Below are 13,679 nucleotides of genomic sequence, written 5' to 3' on the forward strand. Positions count from 1 at the left end.
TAGTGATTCTCAAAGTCTTGGTAGGCATCCCAACTGGTCCTTTCACTTTGAGATTCTTTTCCTTTGTGCCTCTGATCAAGTCAGCACACACTTCTTCAGGGATTTTTATACTGCAGCTGGTTAGGGGAATTCTAATTCAGTGAATCACCACCTCTGGTTCCTCCAGTGCTTAAACCCATGGCTGTGATACAGTTTCCTAACCTACATGTTCCTTGGAGAGAGCCAACAGCCATGAGTCAGGAGTAGGAGCCAATGGACTGTGGTTCCATCATGCCTGAAACCATATCTTCCTCAAAATGGCATCATATTAATCTCTTTGTTGTTCCTTGGATATCGCAGACATGTTTCTACCTTGGGGCCTTTGCACATTTCCCTGGTACTCTCTCAGATTGCTCCATTTCCCTGGTACTCTCTCAGATTGCTCCATTTCCCTGGTACTCTCTCAGATTGCTCCATTTCCCTGGTACTCTCTCAGATATCTGCATGGTTAACTCCAATGCAATCTTCTCCATTAGGCCTATTCTCACCATCCTACTTAATAATGCAATTTGGCCGAGCGTGGTGGTTCACACCTGTAATCCCAACACTTTGGGAGGCTGAGGCAGGCAGATCATGAGGTCAGGAGTTCAAGACTGGCCTGGCCAGCATGGTGAAACCCCACCTGTACTAAAAATACAAAAAAATAGCTGGGCATGGTTATGCGTGCCTGTAGTCCCAGCTACCAGGGAGGCTGAGGCAGGAGAATTGCTTGAACCAGCAGGCAGAGGTTGCAGTGAGCTGAGATTGCACCACTGCACTCCAGCCTGGGCGACAGAGCGAGACTCCATCTCAAGAAGAAAAGGAAATAAAAAAGCAATCCATTTCCATCACCCAACCCCAATTCAGCACTCCTGAATCCACTTACCCTGCTCTACTTTTTCCACGGACTTATCATCTTCTTAGAGTCCATATACTTTATTTGTTATGCTTACTGGTTATTATCTGTCTGTTCTCACTAAATAAAATGTCCACAAGAGCAAGAATTTTAGTTTGTTTCATTTATTAACCTAAATCAAATGCCCAGAACAGTGCCTGGTACAGCATAGGCACTCAGTAAATACTGTTATATGAAAAAAATGCATGTAAAACACTTAGAACAATGTATGGCAAACAGTACCATTCAGTAAATATTAATTGCAATTATTATTACCACCACCAATGCATTATCAGCAGGAATTCCTATTTTTTGAGGCTCTTCTAGAAATTTCAAAGGCCATGAATTTCTTCAAGATCATAAAAAGTTTTTTCCTTTTCTTCTTCTTCTTCTTTTTTCGCCCCCCCCCCCCAAACAAAGCTTTCACTAGAGATAATCTTGACACCTAGATATTCTATGTGGAAAATATGGTACTTGTAATGCTTGGCAATGTATCTATTTCTATAAGGTGGGTGAAAAAAGAAGCTCTAACTGACTTTGTAATTTATTGCTTTCCAAAGGAAGAAAGACACAAAAATCTGTCCATAAAAGGTAAAACTACACTTGCAAATATAATGAATTTTAATGCATTATTTCTGTTTAACATAGCAGATTACATGTTAACGGTAATAAAGCTACCTAGTTATTCTTCCTAACAATGGTAATAGCTTTCTTTCAGAAAACCTAGTCAAATAACTTGCAAATTTTCTTAAATTTTAATAAGAAATGTCAGTTCTATTTTTTCTGCTCTATCCCTCTAACTATAGTTTCCTTCTCTTTTGCTGTCTGCCCTTCTTCCACGGATACAGCCACGTATTCCTCTAGGCATTGCTCTAAATAGTTTTCTACCACACTTTGAGCTGATTCATTCCCAGGATTCCAACTATTACTTCCATGCAGATGATTCCCAAATATTTATAGTTCAAACTATCTCAAGTTGACATTTCCAGTTGGCTGTCCTTTCTATCATACAAAATTCAAACTCAATGTGTTCAAAACCATAATGGTGATCTTTCTTTACAACCTGCTCATTTTCATTGTGTTTGCAAACGATACAGCTATTGTCCCAACTGTTTAGAGTTTTAATGTCAGAATCACCTTTGAATTCTTCCTTCATGTATCATCTCTTACTAGTTAATTTTGCAGGCAGTTTTGCTCATATTTTGTAAGGTTTTTGTAATCTATCTCCTTTCACCATTGCAAAATCTTCCTAATAGGTCTTTCTTCTTCCAAATCCCCCCTCGGTAACCAACCCATGTCATAGCATCGTTCTCCTTAAAGCACGGCTTAAAGTCTCTAATGGTTCTCAAGAACACACAAAATGATGTCAAAATACTTCGAAGTATTGAATCCCAAATCTTTTTCAATGTATTTACTCTCTAGTATTACTCACCATCCTTTAAAATCCCTACCTATGCTTTCCTGCCTAAACCCCAGGTCTCCCACCTCCACCCAGTCTTGGATCATACACATCATCACCTCTACATGAAATATCTTCTGTCCCAAGCACAACTGCTGCAATTCCACTCTATCTTCAAATCTTCAAGATTTAGTTCAAATGTCATCTCTTACACGAAATCTCCTCGCAATTGCCATTCAGTAGGAAGCCCTTTTCAGTGTTCCTTTGACTCTTTGTGTCCTTCCTATGGCACTTAATAGATTTTCATTTTACTATAATATATTCAGTTCTTCTCTCTACAAAAAGGCTTATTAATTTTTCATTAATTCATAAACTATATACTGAGCACCTATTATGTCCCACAAAGTTAAGACCTTTACACAGATTAGCTAATTTAATCCTCACAACTCGTTTGAGATAGGTACTCTTACTTCCAATTTACAGTTGGAGAAAGTGAGGTTACTCGGGAAGCAGAGGAGTTCCTATACCAAGGAATTCCCACTCCAAAGCCTGTGCTTTTAAACAACATGCATTTCACATTTCAAGAAAATACTTCTGTAGCACTTCAGCAGAAGTTGTAAATTTTTCAATCCTAACAAACATCTCAGTCAACTTCTTATTGTCTTCAGAGGTTAGATCGCTGCCCTCTATATGTTTAATTAGTTGATTCAAAAAAGGCAATTAACCCAAACAATTTCAACTTCAAGAGTCTTTCTGTTAATAAACCTGTCCATTCTGTTGGATTTCAAATTACTGGCTAGAACTAGAACAAGAGCTAATTAAGTCCAGTGCAACGAGACATATACTAACATTGCTAAAGTTGTAGCACATTTTGGTCTCTCAACTACTAATTCTTGGAGACTTTCCCCAGTTATTGCAAATCATGGTTGAGGGAACTTTGAATATATCTAAGCATTTGGTGAACCCAAAAACTAGCAACAGTGAGAATGAGAACACTTACATTTATATTGGTCTTATTATTTTTTTTCAAAGTGTTTTCATTTAAATCACTTCACTTTATTCTCATGGTAAAACTGAAGTTAGGCCTTGTTATTCTACTGCTAGAAAGACTGTGCCATAATTAAATTTTTTTTTAAATCTTCTACAAAACATCAATCAACTTTCTCCAAGCCAAGACATGGAGAGACAGGAAAACTAGAGAGTAAGTGAAACTCTCTGCTGTTTTTATAATGGTAGTCTAGAAGAGTGAGTTGAGAGGTAGAGTTGCACTTTTGGTGGACTCCCAAATAGCAATATGAGCCTCATCCCCTCCCCTCAAAAGTAGAAACAGTAAAATAAAAAGGTAAAAGCAAAAATAATAATATAGTACCTAAGCATATAATAGAGAGGATCAGCAAAGCCAAAATTGCTTCTTTGAAAAGACTAAATTAAACCTGTAGTGTGACTGACCAAGAAAGAGAGAAGCAAATTCCTAGAAAAGTATAGCTTACTGCAACAGACACAGGAAGAAATAGAAAACCCAGAGAGTTCTATAACTGTTAAAGAAACTGACTTTGTAATTAAAAACCTTCTCACAAAGAATATTCCAGTTGGCTTCACTAATAAGTTCCACCAAACATTTATTCAAGCAAAAAAAATCTCCAATATTACACAAATTATAGAAAACTGGAAAAATGAGCTTATTCTCTAACTCATTTCATGGGCCTTTATACCAAAACTCAATAGGCAAAGGCAAAATTAAAGAAAATTCTCATGAATATAGAGGCAAAAGTTTTAATGAAAATATTAATTTATTAAAAAAGGATAACACGTCTTGAACAAACTAGACTTATCCCAAGAACACATATTTGGCTTAATGTTAGCATATCTATTGAGGTAACTTGACCAATTAACAGATTTGGGGGAAAGCTATATAATAATCTAAACAGATGCAGAAGAGCACTTAATAAAATAATGTCCATTTATATTCTAAAAAAGTCTTAGCAACCTGTAATACAGAATCTTCTTTAACTTGCTAAAAAGGCCCCAGCAAATATTGCAAGGGTGAAATATTTGAGATTGAGCATCTATCATCACTTTTATTCAACAATGTCCCAGCTGGTACATTAAGGTCAGAAAAAGACATCAAAACGTATTAAAAAAGAAACAAAATTGTAAAACGTTATTTACAAATAATATAATTGAGTATGTAGAACATCCACAAGAAGTTACAGTTTATTAGAATTAATAAGAGAATTTAGCAAGGTGTTGGATACAAAATCAATGTACAAAACCAACTGTATTCCTATAAACTAACAAAAACAGAAACTAAAAATTTGAAAACCATTCATAGTGGCATAAAAATGTCAAGTACTTGGCACAAATCCAAAAACAATATGCATGACTGCTATAAAAAACTATCAAGCTTTATTGCGAAAAAGTAAAGAAAATCTAAAGAGATGGAGATATATATATATATATATATATATATATATATATATATATTTTTTTTTTTTTTTTTTTTTTGAGATGGAGTCTCGCTCTGTCGCCCAGGCTGGAGTGCACTGGCACGATCTTGGCTAACTACAACCTCTGTATCCCGGGTTCACGGGATTCTCCTGCCTCAGCCTCCCGAGTAGCTGGGACTATAGGTGCACGCCACCACATGCAGCTAATTTTTTGTATTTTTAGTAGAGACACGGTTTCACCATGTTGGCCAGGATGGTCTCCATCTCTTGACCTCGTGATCCACCCGCCTCAGCCTCCCAAAGTGCTGGGATTACAGGCATGAGCCACCGTGCCCGGCCAAGATGGAGATATTTATTCATGGCTTAGAAGACTCAATTTTGTAATGATATCAATTATTTTTCCAGAGAGAAACGGCTAACCAACAGAAAGGGTTAACTAAACTCTTTCTCCATGAAGAAATGCTCTCAAGTTTACTTTCTCCTAACATGAATTCCATGGAAATATATAGGATTATGCTAAAAAGTGAGAAGTCAGCTGTGTTTCCAGGCAACATTATTTACTGTAAAACTGACCCCAGTTTGGTGAACTGCATCTAACTCGAAGGCCTATGAATAAACTACGTATCCCTATTGAAAAACAAAGGCAACAGCTTCCCTATGCTTAGTGTGATTCATGTAACCAAGCATGTCCCTTGGGAATCTGACAGTTGTGTGTATGGGCTGCTACAAGATCCTGTGTTTTGTAAGGCAGAGTGGTCCACACTTACCCACCTGATCTTTCACCTTAGAACTGACATGAGGAACTAAAATATGGCCTAGCATACCTGATGCTGTAATGCTAATATGCTATGTTTCCTGTCCTGAAAGTTAAGTAAACCTGGTGCCAAATTAATTGTATACATTTTCCGTCAAAAAAGGGTTTGTAGCTAGAATTACAAAGAATATCCACAGATCAGTAAGAAAAGGAAAGTTAATCAATAGGAAAAGGGGCAAAAATTGAATGTGCACTTTATAAAAGAAGAAATTCAAATATTCAGTAAATGTGAAAACTTGCTCCGTCACATCAGTATTCAGAGAATTACACAAGGTACTACTGCACACTTCTCCCCAGAAAGGCCGAAATTTTAAGAAGTCTCTTAATTGAGATTAAATTTTAGTGAAATTAAAAATACCAAGTATTGGCAAGGATGTGGAGCAAAGGGAGCTTTCTTACAGGGCTGATGAAAAAAGTTTGGCATCATCTATTATGCTAAAATTGAAAATGTGCATATCCTATGACCCAGCAATTCCTAGGTTTATATCCTATAGAAATGCATGCTTATACAGTACAGAATAGAATACATATGCAAAAATGTTCACAGCAGCACTTTAAAATTTTCCAAATCTGAAAATAATGTAAATGTTCGGCAACAATAAAATGGATTTAAAAATTGTGATCTATTTGGATAGTGAAATACTAGACACACGCACAAAAGAAATACATCCTAAAACATAATATTGAACAAAAGAAAACAGGTACAAACATGTATATATCATATGATTCCATTTATGTAAATTTAAAATCAGTCAAAAGTAAACCATATTGTTTAGGGGGGTCATACTTAAAACAATAAAGCAAAGAACAAACTGATTACTATAAAACCATGATACCACAAGAATTGGAACTTTGCCAACATTTCAGAAACTAGCCCACTTTTATGCTTCTTTCTTATCCCAATCTCTTTCCTCTTCCCTATAATCGGTGGTTATATTAACAAATGTTATTTTTCAATATTGTGTAATCAAATGTGACAACATTTGGAAGATCTGCATGAGTACGGGAATCAATGTTTTCCAAAGAAATAATGCATGATGTTACAAAATCACACATCAATAAAAGATGCAGTTGAAAATACCACATAGGCCAATGTATGGTTTGATTCCACACTGAAAGTAACTTAAGAAACTATCATTTGTGAGTTTTGGTGTAGTATCAAAAATTATAATCTCCAATCATTTGAGAAGTATTTAAATTCTCTTTAACATTATATATTTGATAAGGTCAAATTTTCTTCATAGAGTACAACCAAAACACATTACAACATATTGAATGCAGAAAGCTGTTTTCAATCAAGCCAGATATTAGACACTGGAAAAAATGAAAAACAATGTCAGTCTTCTCAATAAACTGTTTTTGTTTTGAAAAATATAGTCATTTTTCATGAAAATACTATATTATTTATGTTAATATGTGATATAGTTTAATATAATTTTAAATAAATTAATAAAATTTAAAAACTTCTCAGTGTTAATTTCTAATCTTGTAAATAGCAATAGGTATAACTCACATAAACAGAAGTTATTTGGGCTCCTCAATAACTTTTTAATAATTTCTTTTTATTGCAGTAAAATACACATAATATTTACCATCTTAACCTTTTTTTTTTTTTTTTTGAGATGGAGTCTCACTCTGTCACCCAGGTTGGAGTGCAGTGGCACGACTGGCTCACTGCAACCTCCCTTTCCTGGGTTCAAGCAATTTTCCTTCCTCAGCCTCCGAAGTAGCTGGGATTACAGGCTCATGCCATCATGCCCCGCTAATTTTTGTATTTTTAGTAGAGACGGGATTCCGCCACGTTGCCCAGGCTGGTCTCAAACTCCTGATCTCAAGTGATCCGCCCTCCTCGGCCTCCCAAAGTGCTGAGATTGCAGGTGTGAGCCACCATGCCCAGCCCTTAACCATTTTTAAGTATGCAGTTAATAGTATTAGTATATTCACATTGTTTTGAAACAGATCTCCAGAACTTTCTGATTTTGTAAAACTGAAACTCTATATCCATTAAACAACTCTCTGCCCCTAGTAACCGCCATCCTATTTTCTGCTTCTGTGATCTTGATTTCATATAAGTGAAATCATACAGTATTTGTCTTTTTGTGATAAATTCATTTCATTTAGCATTATGTCCTCAAGATTAATCCATGTCATTGCATGTGACAAGATTTCCTTCCTTTTCAGGCTGAATAATATTCCACTGCAGATATATACCACATTTTGTTTCTCCATTCATTCATCAATGGACATTTGGAATGCTTCCACCTCTTGGATTTTGTGTATACTGCTGCTATGAACATGGGTGTGCAAATATCCCTTCTAGACTCTGTTTTCAATTATTTTGGGTACAGAGTAGTCTTCTCTTCTCTGTGGGAATATGTTCTTTTTTTTTTTTTTAGATGCCGTCTCGCTCTGCCACCCAGGCTAGAGTACAGTGGCACAATCTTGGCCCACTGCAACCTCCACCTCCCGGGCTCAAGTGATTCTCCTTCCTTACCCTCCCAAGTAGCTGGGACCACAGGTGCATATCACCATCCCTGGGTAATTTTTATATTTTTAGTAGAGATGGGATTTCACCATGTTGGCCAGGCTGGTCTTGAACTCCTGACCGACTGATGCTCCCACCTTGGCCTCCCAAAGTGCTAGGATTACAGGTGTGAACCACTGCACCTGATGGGAATATGTTCTAAGACCCCCAGGGGACACTTGAAACTGTGGATAGTATTGAGCTGTCTATATATCATACTTCGCTTTTTCAACTGGATAACTGAGATGTTATCCCAACAGCCACTACTAAGTGACTAACAGGTGGCATATACGGCATGGATACATTGGACAAGGGGATGATTCACATCCTGCACGGAAGAAGAGGGATGCTGTGAGATTTCATCACATTACTTAGAATGAGGCATAATTTAAAACTTACGAATTATTTCTGGAACTTTCCATTTAATATTTTTGGATGATGGTTGACTATGGGCAACTGAAACTTCAGAAACTGAAGCCACAAATAATGGGGTGGAAGTGCTACTGTATACTCAGAAGTGAAATTGCTGAATCATATGGTAACTCTATTTTTAATTTTTTTGAGGAATCATGATACTGTTTTCCACAGCACTGTATCATTTTAAATTCACACCATCAGTGCACAAGGGTACTAATTCTTCTACATCCTCACCAATACTTGTTATTTTCTGATTTTTCTTTGGGGATTGAAGATAGTAGCCATCCTAATGGGTGTGAGATGGTATCTCTTTATGGTTTTGATTTGTATTTCCTAATAATTAGTGATGTCGAGCATCTTTTCATATACTAGTTGGCTATCTGTATGTGTTCTTTGGATATATATCTATTCAAGGCCTTTGCCTATTTTTGAACTGGGTTGTTTGGTTTTTGGTTAAGTTTTAAGAGTTTCCCATATATGCTGGATATAAATCCCTTCTTACCAGATATGTTATTTTAAAATATCCTCCCATTTTGTAGGCAAGAAATATTTTCCCTCTGTTGATTGTGTTCTTTGAGGCACAAAAGTTTTAAATTTTCATGAAGTCTAATTTGTCTTCTTTCTTTTGCTGTCTGTGCCTTTGGTGTCTACCCAAGAAATCACTGCCAAATCCAATGTTTTGTTTTTGCCCTATGTTTTATTCTAAGAGATTTATGGTCTTAGCCCTTACATTGAAGTCTTCAATCCATTTTGGGTTGCTTTTTGTATATGGTATTAGGTAAGGGTCCAACTTCATTCTTTTGCATGTGACATCTAATTTTCCAATATTATTTATTGAAAAAATGGTCTTTTCTCCATTTTTCTCCATAGTCCTGACTCTCTTGTTGAAAATCACTGACCTTATTATATGCAGAGGTTTGTTTCTGGACTCTCTATTCCATTCTGTTGGTCTATATGTCTTCATGCCAGTACCATACTGTCTTGATTACTGTAGCTGTGCAGTAAGTTTTAAAATCAGAAAGTGTGAGTCTTCCACTCTTGTTCTTTTCGAGGCTTGTTTTTTGTTATTCTGGGTTCTTTAAAATTCCAAATGAATATTAACATGGATTTTTGTATTTTTACAAAAAACGTTATTTGGATCTTTATAAGAATTGCATTTAATCTTTAGATATCTTTGGGTGGTATTGATATATTAACAATATTAAGTTTTCTAAGCCAAGAACACGGGATATCTTTCCATTTATTTCTGCCTTTTTCAGTTTCTTTCAGAAATGTTTTATAGTTTTCAGTGTGCAAGTCTTTTACCTTCCTGATCAAGTTAATTCCTAAGTATTTAATTCTTTTTGATGCTACTGTTTTTGTTTTTTTGTTTTGTTTTGTCTTGAGACAGGGTCTTGCTCTGCTGCCCAGGCTGAAGTGCAGCAGCATGGTCACAACTCACTGCAGCCTTGACATTCTGGGCGCAAGCAATCCTCCCACCTCAGCCTCTCAAGTAGTGGGACTATGAGTGCATGCCACCATGCTTGGCTAATTGTTAAAATGTTTTGTAGAGATGGGGGTTTCGCCATGTTTTCCAGGCTGGTCTTGAACTCCTGAGCTCAAGCAATCCTCCTGCCTTGGCCTCCCAAAGTGCTAGGATTACAGGTGTTAGCTTCTGTGTCTGGCTGATGCTATTGTTAATGAAAGTACTTTCTTAATTTCCTTCGTGGATTGCTCATTGTTGGTATATAGAAATACAACGGATTGGTTTTTGTATCATGCTACGTTGCTGAATTTATTAGTTACAACAGTTTTTTTTTTGTAGAATCTTTAGTGTTTTTTATATACAGGATCTTCTCATCAGCAAACAGAGATAATCTTATGCCTTCCTTTCTGATTTGAATACCTTTTACATCTTTTACTTGCCTAAGTGTGATGGCTAGGATTTTCAATACTATGTTGAAGACAACTGGCAAGAGAGGGCATCCTTGCCTTGTTCTTGATCATAGAAGTCTTTCATTATTGAATATGATATTTTCTGTGGGTTTTTCATATATGACTTTTATCATGTTTAGGTAATTTCTTTTAATTCCTAGTATGTTTAGTTTTTTTTTAATCATGAAAGGGTATAGAATTCTATCAAATGCTTTTTCTGGATTGACTGAGATGATTACATGTACTATCTCCTTCATTCTGCTAATGTAGTGTATTACACTGATTACATATGTCTAATCATCCTTGCACTCCAGGCATAAATCCCACTTGGTTGTGGTATGTAATTCTTTTAATATGTTGCTGAATTTAGTTTGCTAGTATGACGTTGAGGATTTTTTGCAAAGTTCATAGGGATATTAGTCTGCAGTTTTGTTTTCTTGTAGTGTTTGTCTGGCTTTGGTATCAGGATAATGCTGGCCTCAAATAATGAGGTAAGGAGTATTCCCTCTCCAATGTTTTGGAAACGTTTGAGAAGAATTAGTGTTGGTTCTTCTTTAAATGTTTGATAGAGTTCACTGGTGAAGCCATTAGGTTCAGAGCTTTTCTTTTTTGGGAGATTTTTGATTACTGATTCATTCTTCTTACGAATTAGAGCTCTATGCATATTTTCTATTTCCACATGGTTTCATTTCGGTAGGTCTTCTGTTTCTAGGAATTTGTCTATTTCACCTAGGTTACCCAATTTGTTGGTGTAGAATTACTTAGTACTTTCTTATAATCCTTTTTGTTTCTGTGGAATAGGTAGTAATGTCCCCACTTTATTTAATTTCTAATTTTACTAAACTGAGCCTTTTCTCTTTTTTTTTTTTTTTTTGTTCTTAGTCTATCTAGCTGAAGTTTGTCAATTTTGTTGATCTCTTCAAAGAATCAACATCTGGGTTCATTAATTTTCTCAATTGTTTTTCTAGTCTCCATTTTGTTTATCTCTGCTCTAATCTTTATTATTTCCTTCCTTTTTCTAGCTTTGGGTTTAGTTTGTTCTTCCAGTTCCTTAAGTTGTAACATTAGGTAGCTGAATTTGGGATCTTTCTTGTTTATTTTTATTTTTTCCCCACTGGAAAATAATATTTAGTAAGATCCCATCAGCTACATAACATGTTCTTGACATTAAGCTGCATCTTCCATTACAATTTGCTCTTTCCTAAGTGGTTCCATGAATGCTGTCCTCTTTGTTATAGTCTACAAGCAGCCATTGTCAAACTTGGAGGTAGTGTTGATAAAATTAAGGCCAGTCTTTTCTAGAGGCCACCAGAAAGGACTTGGAGGGTGAGTACTTACTTTTTGATTACCACCACACAGCCTTACAAGCAGAATAAAGTTTTTGGTCACCTTAGGGCAGAGGACAACGCCTCCCTAGGAAAAGCTAGGCCATCGCGTTAGCACAGATAAAGCATGAGGGCTGGAGACAGGTAAGAAAACAGAGTACTATCTAACATGCATGACACTTTCAGGTTCAGAGGTTGTTCTCAGCCCTCTACACTACCCCAGCAACCTCTAACCACAGGGGTGTTCCCTTTCTTGTATTTGAATGTGAGTGTTAACTGCTAAAAATTTCCCCCTAAACACTGCTTTCATTGTGTCCCAGAAGTTTTGGTATGCTGTGTTTTTATTTTTATTTTTCTCTAAGTCTTTTGTGATTTCTTCTTTGATCCATTGTTTATTTACAAGTGTGTAGTTTAAAATCCACAAATTTGTGATTTTTTTTCAGTTTTCCATCTGTTATTGATTTCTAACTTCATATGTTGTTATCAGAAAAGATACTTTGCATGGTTTCTTCTTTTAAATTTTATTGTAACTTAATTTGTGGCTTAACATATATCCAGGAAATGTCCCATGTGCATTTGGGAAAATGTGCATTCTGTTGTTGCGCAGTTTTTTGTATGTTTGTTAGATCTAGTTCACATACTGTGTTGTTCAAGTCCTCTACTTTCCTAATTTTACCTGATTCTTCTATCCATTATTGTGAGTGGGGTATAGAAGTTTCCAACTATTACTGTACAAGTATGTGTATGTCTACTTCCGATTCTGGCCATTTTTGCTTCAGATATTTTGATGGTCAGTTATTAGGTGTGCAAATACTTTTAACTGTTATATCTTCTTGATGTATTGAAAATTTTCTTAATATATAATGTCCTTTGTCTCTTGTAACTTTATTTTTTAATTGACAAATAATAATTGTTTATTTTCAAGGGGAACATGGTGATGTTTTGATACATATAATGTATACTAATCAGATCAGGGTATTTCACATATCCATCATCTCAAACATTTATTATTTCTTTGTGCTGGGAACATTCAATATCCTCCTAATAATATATAGCTTTAAGTAGCTATATTATTGTTACTTATAGCCATTCTACAGTGGTATATAACACAAGAATTGAGTTATCCTATCTAGCTGTAATTTTGTATCCTTTAACAAATCTCTCCATATGCTCCTCTCCCCACCCCCTCCCCTGCCTTCCCAGCCTCTAGTATCCTCTGTTCTACATTTTACTTCTATGAGATCAACTTTTACTTTTAGCTTCCACATTTGAGTGAGAACATGCAGTGTTTAACTTTCTTTTCCTGGCTTATTTCAGATAACATAATATCATCCAATTCCATCTGTATTGCCATGAATGACAGGATTTCATTCTTTTTTTTCTAGCTAAATAGTATTCCATGACGTATATACACCACATTTTCTTTAACCATTCATCTGTTTTTGGACAAATAGGTTGAGGCTATATCTTGGCTAACATGACCAGTGCTGCAATAAACATGGGGGTGTAGATATCTCCAATATAATAATTTATTTCTCTGTGGATAAATACTCAGTAGTAGGACTGCTGGATCATATGGTAGTTCTATTTATTTTTTGTGAGACCTCCATAGTGTTCTCCATAGCGGCTATAGTGGCTTGCATTCCCACCAACAGTATCTAAGAGTTTCCTTTTCTCTGCATCCTCTCCAGCATTTGTTTTTTTTTTTTTTTTTCTTTTTGATAATAGCCATCTTAACTGGAAAGAGATATCTCTTTGTGATTTTGATTTGCATTTCCCTCATGATTAGTAATGTCGGACATGTAAAAAATATATTTTTTGGTCATTTGTATGTCTTCTATTGAGAAATATCTGTTCAGGTCATTTGCCCATATTTGAGTTCAATTGTTTTTTGGCTATTGGGATGTTTCAGTTTCTTTTATATTC

General features: G+C 35.7%; 1 protein-coding gene across 48 annotated transcripts in view; it reads right to left on the reverse strand.

The window, feature by feature from the left end:
• Positions 1-13,679, reverse strand: part of EHBP1 (EH domain binding protein 1) — a 364,085-nt gene that overhangs the window by 105,679 nt on the left and 244,727 nt on the right. The gene's annotated exons all lie outside the window — the stretch shown is intronic.

Source organism: Pan troglodytes, chromosome 12 (genome assembly GCF_028858775.2).
Source record: "Pan troglodytes isolate AG18354 chromosome 12, NHGRI_mPanTro3-v2.0_pri, whole genome shotgun sequence".
NCBI classification, from domain to species: Eukaryota; Metazoa; Chordata; class Mammalia; order Primates; family Hominidae; genus Pan; species Pan troglodytes.